The sequence below is a fragment of the Mobula birostris genome, chromosome 2 (assembly GCF_030028105.1).
Source record: "Mobula birostris isolate sMobBir1 chromosome 2, sMobBir1.hap1, whole genome shotgun sequence".
In the NCBI taxonomy this organism is placed as follows: Eukaryota; Metazoa; Chordata; class Chondrichthyes; order Myliobatiformes; family Myliobatidae; genus Mobula; species Mobula birostris.
This window is the reverse complement of record NC_092371.1, coordinates 13799997-13809591: the sequence shown is the minus strand read 5'-3', so window position 1 is coordinate 13809591 and position 9595 is coordinate 13799997.

Sequence of the window (9595 nt, the reverse complement as noted above, 5' to 3'; positions counted from 1 at the left end):
AGTACAAACTCTCTCCATAACTCACTCTCCAGAATCCTGGCAGAGTTTTCCTAAATTTCCTCTGCGCCTTCTCGCCCCCCCCCCCCCGCGCTTAATTGCACCTTTCCTGTAGCAGGGCGACCAAAACTGAACACAATATTCCCTCTTCTTCTTCTCGAGCCCCTTCGCCTCTGCTGGGCACAGGCCGCCGACAGCACCGCGCCAGTGTTTGTTCTCAGTTCTGGAGCCAGTCTTCCTCGTTTCCTGCAGGGGTAGCCCATCTTCGAAGATCCAGGGATGAGGTCTTGGAAGCTTCTGTTGGTGTTTCTATCGCCCCTGGCTTTTAGGGGATGGCGTTACTAGCCCCCATCCGCGACTCTCCTCCTTCCGCAGCCGGGCTTGGGACAGTCCATCGACTCACCATCGGCTGATACAACTCCAACAGTTACTCAGTGAAGGCAAGTCGCTCTTCCCCGCGGAAACGCCTCCTGTTGTTTGCGGAACGGATTTGTGGAACCTTTACCGTCAACCAGAGATCCAAAGAGAAGCCCGGCCCACAGGCACGGCGTTTCCCCCTCAATGTCCCAGCTGCAGCGCGGCGCTCCCTCAGTACCGCTCCTACCACAGTGCGCTCTTCCTTTCTCGCCACCCCTCCCCACCTCCCCCCCCCGCCCCCCGCCCCCCCCCCACACACACACAATCACGATCGGGTTTATCATCACCGAGTTATTTGTGAAAACAGAGACAGGGCAATAGAGCAAGATAGCGTCCATGGGTCCGTGGCCCCATTCAGAAATATGATGGCGGAGGGGAAGAAGCTGTTCCTCAAACGCTGAGTGTGTGTCTTCTGGCTCCTGTATCTCCTCCCTGATGGTAGCAACGAAAAGGAGGCATGTCCCGGCTGGTGAGGGTCCATTGATGGCTGCCGCTTTCTTGGCGATGTCCTCTGTCGTGGGGAGGCTATTTCCCGAGTTGGAGCCGGCGGAGTTTATAACGCTCTTGCGATCCCGTGCACGGCCACTCCACACCAGACGGTGATGCCACCAGTTAAAGTGCTCTCCAAGGTACAGCTGTAGAAATCCGCTGCTCTTTGGTGACATCTCCTCACTCCGGGCTCCTAATGAGGTATAGCCGCTGGCATTAATGTATCGCTCCCTCTGTAGTGCCCCTCCCACAGCGCGGCGCTCCCTCTGCACCGCTCCTCTTACACGGCGGCGCTCCCTCAGTCTGGATAGAATGGTCCCAGTGTTTGGAGGTGTAACCCAGGACATGGCGCACCGTGAAATTTTGTGTCGGTCGTTTCCTTCGCTGGTGCCTTTAAGGGGAGGCGCGCCGCTGCGTGAATCCGCCCGGGGGAACGGCAGAGGCGGGGAGGGAGGGGGTGGAGGAGAGCGTCGCTTCCCCGGGGGAGGAAAGGAGGAAGAGCTGGGCTTCCCAGGCTGGCGACGGGATGGCAGCCACCGAGAGAATGCAGCGGCGCCGCAGACAGTGCGTGTTCCGCCTGGGGTCCCAGCATTGCCCGTTTCGCAAATTGGCCCGCAAAATCCGGAGCAAGAGCGCCTACGGTGAGTGTATGTCGGGGTGAGGGGTGATTGCGGGGTCCCGGAGTACTCAAGCGGGGTGCCGGGAGGCTGTGGGACATCCAGCCTCCCACGTCACGGCAGAGATGTTAGTAACTTCCTCTTCCCACGGAATCTCCGGCGGCGGAGACATCGCACCCGGACCAGACCTCCCAGCTCACCGTGCGCAACACCGGGGGCGGGGGGGGGGGAGTTGGTTCCGGGGACGGGTTTAACGAACCGATGCAGCTGCCGGATCGCCGATGATTGCATTCTGGCTGCCGACGCTGGTGCCAGTGCGTCTCTCTCCGGGGTAACGACGACTTCCTGCCCCTTCGTGGGAGGGAGATGCAGGCAACCCTTTCCCCGGGGGAAGGGGGATCTAAAATCACAGAAAGATCACACAAGAGGGTCTATTACTTACTTCAGCCCATCACCCCTATTGGGGCAGTGACCGCAGACAGAGTGCACTGTCCGGGGCCAGTTTTTCAACTTCTCTCCAGGTGTAGCCCATCTTCGAAGATCTTTCCTCTCCCAGGAATGAGGTCTCTGGAGCCCACGGGATGGGTTTGCTCACCCCCATGTCCATGTCCTTTCGCAGCCCGGCTTGGGACCGTCCGTGGCGGAGTTAAGAGGTTCTTTGGACGCTGGAAATGTTGGAGGAAATCTGAAGGTCAGGCGTCATTTATGGAGGGGAATAAACAGTCGATGCTTCAGGCCGAGATTCTTCATCAAAACCCGAAACGTCGACTGTTGATGTCCTCCAGCAAAGTCTGTGTGTGTTGCTTACGATGTGGAGGGGCAGGTAGTGTTGAGGAAACAAGTAGGATGCAGAAGGACTTAAGACAGATTAGAAGAATGGACAAGAAAATGGCAAATGAAATACAATGTTGGAAAATGCATGGCCATGCACTTTGGTAATACGTAGAAATAAATGTGCCGACTATTTTCTGAACGGGGAGAAAATACTGGAATCTGAGATGCAGAGGGACTTGTGCAGAACACCCTGAAGGTTAACTTGCAGGTTGAGTTGGTGGTGAGGAAGGCAAATGCCATGTTAGCATTCATTTCAAGAGGTCTAGAATACAGGAGTAAGGATGTGATGATGAGGATTTATCAGGCACTGGTGAGGTCTCACCTTGAGTATTGTGAACAGTTTTGGGCTCCTCATCTTAGAAAAGATGTGCTGGCGTTGGAGAGGGTCCAGAGGAGGTTCACAAGGATGATTCCAGGAATGAAAGGGTTATCATATGAGGAACGTTTGATGGCTCTCAGTCTGTACTCCTGGAATTCAGAAGGATGGGGGTGGGATCTCATTGAAACCTTTTGAACGTTGAAAGGCCGAGACAGAGGAGATGTGGAAAGGATATTTCCCATGGTGGGAGAGTCTAGGACAAGAGGGCATAGTCTCAGGACAGAGGGGCGCCCATTCAAAACAGATGTGGAGAAATTTCTTTAGACAAAGGGTAGTGAATTTGTGGAATTTGTTCCCACATGCAGCTGTGGAGGCCAGGTCGTTGGGTGTATTTAAGGCAGAGATTGATGGGTTCTTGATTGGACATGACAACAAGAGTGACAGGGAGAAGGCTGGGAACTGGGGTTGAGGAGGAGATAGAAAAAAGGATCAGCCATGATTGAATGGCGGAGCAGACTCGATGGGCCAGACGGCCTAATTCTGCTCCTGTGTCTTATGGTTTTATGTCCAACATCTACAATCTGTCTTGTGTAAAACTTGAGAGCTGGGTTGAAAGGTGCCAGCGGGGAGAGCTTTAAAGGGTCTTGAGGGGTAGGGGTAACTTTTTCACACGGAGGGTAGTAGATCTACTGTATGTGATGCACCAGCAGAGGACGTGGTTTAGCTAGCTACGACATTTAAGAGACACTTGGACAGGTACAGGGATAGGGAAGGCTTGGATAGAAATGGGACTAACACAGGCAAATGGTGGTACTGGGTCAGACAGTGGTGTTTAAGAAGCTGTTAAACGCACAGGTAATGGATATGGAGATATGGCTTGGCGGAGGTACAATAGATGATAAAAACCATAGAGTGGACAGCCCCAGACGTTTTCCCCAGGGCGGAAATGGCTAATACGGAGGGGGGAGGGTAATTTTAAAGGGATTGGAGGAAAGGATGGGGAGGGATGTCAGAGGGAGGTTTTTTAACACAGGGAATGGTGAGTGCGTGGAACGTGCTGCCAGGGGTGGTGGTAGAGGCAGAATCATTATGGACATTTAAGAGACTCTTAGACAGGAACATGGATGATAGACAAACAGGTTAGATCGATACTGGAGTAGGTTTGAATGTTGGCACAACTTTGTGGGCCGAAGGGCCTGTATTGAGCTGTAATTTTCCATGTACTGGCAGAAGCGATTAGTTTAACTTGGCACCGTGATGGGCACAGACATAATGGGCCGAAGGGCCTGTTCCTGTTCTATCCTCCAGCCTGTGAACTGTCTCCTGTTAGATAAGCCAATCACCCCTGCTGGGCAGAGGCTGGCAACGGTCCCAAGCCCGGCTGCAACAGGGGGGAGGGTTGGATATGGAACTAGCAACCCCATCCCATAAAAACCCAGAGTTACAGAAACACCAACGGAAATCTCCTGAAGGCCAGTGCCTTATTTTAGGACCACGCCACCCGGTCGGCACGCCTTCCATTTCCCACCCGGTGGGGGTGCATTAAAATCTCAGCTGGCCTGTCCCTGTAAATCCCCAAACTAGTGAGAGGCCTCCATTGGTCAGGGTCAACCATGGATACTGCATCCTATGTGTAGTTGACACACAAGCCAGGGCAGTAGGATATGGAGAGCAAGCTGTTGCCCAGGCAGCAGGCTCCCCCTCTCCACGCAGGCGATGAATCCAGTGGAATGACAGAGACCGATACGGTTTAGCACCAGCGGCATCACAGAAGTTGAACTCAACATAGGGCTGACTGCCTTGGAGACTCCAGCTCTGGATTTTCCTCGGGGTTTACTCCTGAAGCCTTCCCCATGAGTGGGGTTAGTTCAAAGGCAATGGAGGTTTAAGATCCGAGTTTTCCTTCTCCTAGATGAGCTGCCAACCACAGCTGATGAGCCCCATCTGCCTGGAGCAACTGGTTTTAAGGTGCCAGTAACTCACCTTTGCCCCTTCTGTCAGTAGAAACGGTTCTAGTGGGCTTTGTAGATAAGCCACACGTGAAGGCCAGGAGCTGGACGACTGTCAGAGGCTATTTGAGTTGTACGCCATTGGGAGCATTTAACAGGTGGTGGGAGCATATCCCTACTGTATACCTCCTCCCAACCCCCTCCCCTCAGCTGTGACAGCCTTAAGGAACCAAACAAGCATAGGATTATAGAATGAATGGTCGGGCACAAGGGAGTGTAATGGAACAGAGAGATCTACGAGGTTGAAAGTGCCATCACAGGTAAGCAGGGCGGTGGAAAGGGCATTTGGCACGCTGACCTTCATTAGTCAGTGCACTCAGTGGAGGATGTTGCATCTGGTATGAAGGGGCCAATGCACAGGATCGGAAAAGGGTGTAGAAAGTTTTAAACTCAGCCAACTCTGACACGGGCACTAGCCTCCCAGTATCGAGGACAACCTCAAAATGCGATGCCTCAGAAGAGGGCATACCCTGGATGATGCATCATTAAGGACCCACATCACCCAGGGTATGCCCTCTTCTCATTGCTACCATCAGCTGTTTCCCCTCTGCCATCCGATTTCTGAATGGACAACAAACCCGTGAACACTACCTCACTATTGTTACTCTCTTTTTGCACCACTTATTTAATTTAATTTTATATATACTTGTAATTTGTCTTTTTAAATTACTATGTATTGCTTTGTACTGTACTGCTGCAAAACAACAAATTTCACGACATACTCCGGTGATATTAAACCTGATTCCAGCTCTTAGTTAGATGACATAGTTTAACATTATGAAAGGTGTAGATAAGATGGAAGACTTTTTCCCGGGGTAGGGGAGTCCAAAACCCACAGGCAAAGAGGTCCTAGGGACAACTTTTCCCATGGAGAGGGTGGTGAATAGAAGGAGCAAGCTGCCAGAGGAAGTGGTGAAACAGGTACAATAACATCATGTAAAAGCACTTGGACAAGAACAGTGAGGGGCAGGACACGGAGGGATATGAGCAGAATACAGGAAATTGGGACTAGCTGGGTCAGCATGGACTGGATGGGCCAAAGGGCCTGTATCCGAGCTGTACTCTGACCCTCCGACAGAAGAAACACTTTGGTGTGAACACAAGGGATTCTGCAGAGCAACACACACAAAACGCTAGAGCTCAGCGGGTCAGGCAGCATCTATGGAGGGGAGTAAATAGTCACTGTTCATCAGGTCTAGAAGGTAAGGGGGAAGTCACCAGAATAAGAAGATGGGGGGAGGGGAAGGAGGACAAGTTAGATGTTGTTAGGTGAGACCAGGAGTGTGGGGGAGGGGGGATGAAGTAAGAAGCTGGGAGGTGATAATTGGAAAAGGCAAAGTGCTGGAAAAGAAGGAATCTAATAAGAGAGGAGAGTGGACCATGTGGTGGGTAAATTGATGGAAAGTATTCTTAGAGATGGTATATATAATTCTGGATAGACAGGGTCTGATTAGGAACAGTCAAGATGGATTTGTGCGTGGAAGGTCATGTTTGACAAATCTTATTGAGTTTTTTGATGAGGTTACTAAGAAAGTTGACGAGGGTAAAGTGGTGGATGTTGTCTATATGGACTTCAGTAAGGCCTTTGACAAGGTTCCACACGGAAGGTTAGTTAGGAAGATTCAATCATTAGGCATTAATATCGAAGTAGTAAAATGGATTCAGCAGTGGCTGGATGGGAGACACCAGAGAGTAGTGGTGGATAACTGTGTGTCAGATTGGAGGACGGTGTGTAGCGGTGTGCCTCAGGGATCTGTACTGGGTCCAGTGCTGTTTGTAATATATATTAATGATCTGGATGATGGGGTGGTAAATTGGATTAGTAAGTATGCAGATGATACTAAGATAGGTGGTGTTGTAGATGATGAGGTAAGTTTTCAAAACTTGCAGACAGATTTAGGACAGTTGGAAGAGTGGGCTGAAAGTTGGCAGATGGAGTTTAATGCTGATAAATGTGAGGTGCTACATTTTGGTAGAACTAATCAAATTAGGACATACATGGTAAATGGTAGAGCATTAAAGAATGCTTTAGAACAGAGGGATCTAGGAATAATGGTGCATAGTTCCCTGAAGATGAGATCTCATGTGGATAGGATGGTGAAGAAAGCTTTTGGTTTGCTGGCCTTTATTAATCAGAGCATTGAGTATAGGAGTTGGGATGTAATGTTGAATTTGTATAAGGCATTGGTAAGGCCAAATCTGGAGTATTGTGTACTGTTCTGGTCACCGAATTATAGGAAAGATGTCAATAAAATTGAGAGAGTACAGAGGAGGTTTACTAAAATGTTGCCTGGGTTTCATCTCCTAAGTTACAGAGAAAGGTTGAACAAGTTGGGTCGTTATTCTTTGGAGCGTAGAAGGTTGAGAGGGGACTTGTTAGAGGTGCTTAAAATTATGAGGGGGATTGATAGAGTTGACGTGGTTAGACTTTTTCCACTGAGAGTGGGGAAGATTCAAACAAGAGGACATGGGTTGAGAATTAGAGGACAAAAGTTTAGGGGTAACATGAGGGGGAACTTCTTTACTCAGAGAGTGGTAGCTGTGTGGAACGAGCTTCCAGCAGAAGTGGTTGAGGCAGGTCGATGTTGTTGTTTAAAGTTAAATTGGATAGATATATGGACAGGAAAGGAATGGAGGGTTACGGGCTGAGTGCAGGTCGGTGGGAATAGGATAGGGTAAGAGTTCGGCATGGACTAGAAGGGCTGAGATGGGCTGTTTCTGTGCTGTAATTGTTATATGGTTATATGTGAGAAAGGGAAGGAGGAGGGGCATCCAGAAGAGGTGATAGGCAGGTGAGAAGAGATAAGAGGCCAGAATGGGGATTAGGAGAAGAGGGAAGGGGGGAGGGAAAATTAGATTTTAAAAATGAGCTGAAGGAGAAATCAATACTCATGCCATTAGGCTGGAGGCTTCCTAGATGGAATATGAGGTGTTGCTCCTCCACCCTCATCGTGGCTGAAGAGGATGCCATGACTGACATGTCAGTATGGGAATGCGGATAGAAATTTAAGTGGTCGCCCACTGGGAATTTCCACTTTTCTTGCGGATGGAGCAAAGGTGCTGAACACCTCGGTGTGATAATACACATCCTGATATTTAGTTCCTTCCGTCACACCTTGTCTGGTTGAGAGCCAGGAGTCACAGCTCGGGATGTGGGATAGACCTTTGCGATTGGGATGAGGACAAGGAGTCCGCTCAGTGGGTGGTGAATCTGTATGATCCCTTCCCGCAGGAGGCAGAGGGGGCAAGTCGCTTTGGTGTAGGAGGAGAGATACCTGGGCACTGAGGAGAGCCAGGTTAGTAGCTGAAATTGGATTGAATGGTGCAACAAGGTCAAGTGGCCATATGGCCTAGCCCTACCTCTGTTTAATCATCCCTGGCCCTGTAAACCCCTCCACCGCTCCCTGTGACACCCTCCACACTTCACTTCCCCATGATCTCCTCACCCTGCACCCTTCACAGCCACTCTCAACAAGCCGTGTTCTCTCCTGGGTCCCTCTGTTCCATTACGCTCCCTATTGCCCTACCATTCCCAGTAGAAGTTGCCATAACAACAGCCTCTCACTCAATGTTGGCATGACCAAGGAGATGATTATTGACTTCAGGAGGAGGAAACCAGAGATCCAGGAGCCAGTCTTCATTGGAGGATCAGAGGCAGAGAGGGTCAGCAACTTTAAATTTCTCTTTGTTATCATTTTAGAGGATCTGTCCTGGGCCCAGCCCCTAAGTCCCTGTACTCTCTTAGAAGTTTGCAAAGATTTGGCATGACACCTAAAACTTAGACAAACTTCTATAGATGTGTTGTGCAGAGTATATTAACTGGCTGCATCATGGCCTGGTATGAAAACATTAACGCCCTTGAGGGGAAAATCCTGCAGAAAAGTAGAGGATGTGGCTCAGGCCATCACAGGTAAAGCCCTCCCCACCATTGAGCACATCTACACAGAGCACCGTCAGGAAAGCAGCATCCCTCATCAGGGACCCCCACACCACCTAAGCCACGCTCTTTTCTCACTCCTGCCATCAGGAAGAAGGTGCAGGAGCCCCTGAACAGTTATCCTGCCATCAGGCTCAAAACTAGCAGAAATAACTTCACTCGCCCCATCACTGAATTGTTCCCACAACCTCTGGACTCACTTTCAAGGCCTCTTCATCTCATGTACTCTTATTCATTATTATTGATTCTTTTTATGTTGCACTTGCACTGTTTGCACATTGGCTGTTGGATTGTCCTGTTTGCTGCGGTCTTTCATTATTCTATAATGTTTCTTAGATTTACTGAGTATGCCCGCAATAAAATGAATCTCAGGGTTTTATATGGTGACATGTATGTACTTTGTTAATAAATTTTACTTTATTGTCGCCAAACAATTGATACTAGAGCGTACAATCATCACAGAGATATTTGATTCTGCGCTTCCCGCTCCCTGAAGTACAAATCGATAGTAAATATTAAAAATTTAAATGATAAATCATAAATAGAAAATAGAAAAGGGAAAGTAAGGTAGTGCAAAAAAACCAAGAGGCAGGTCCGGATATTTGGAGGGTACGGCCCAGATCCGGGTCAGGATCCGTTCAGCAGTCTTATCACAGTTGGGAAGAAGCTGTTCCCAAATCTGACCGTATGAGTCTTCAAGCTCCTGAGCCTTCTCCCAGAGGGAAGAGGGACGAAAAGTGTGTTGGCTGGGTGGGTCGTGTCCTTGATTATCCTGGCAACTGCTCTGACAACGTGCGGTGTAAAGTGAGTCCATGGACGGAAGATTGCTTTCTATGATGTGCTGCGCTGTGTTCACGATCTTCTGCAGCTTCTTCCAGTCTTGGACAGGACAACTTTCATACCAGGTTGTGATGCACCCTAGAAGAATGCTTTCTACGGTGCATCTATAAAAATTAGTGAGGGTTTTAGGGGACAG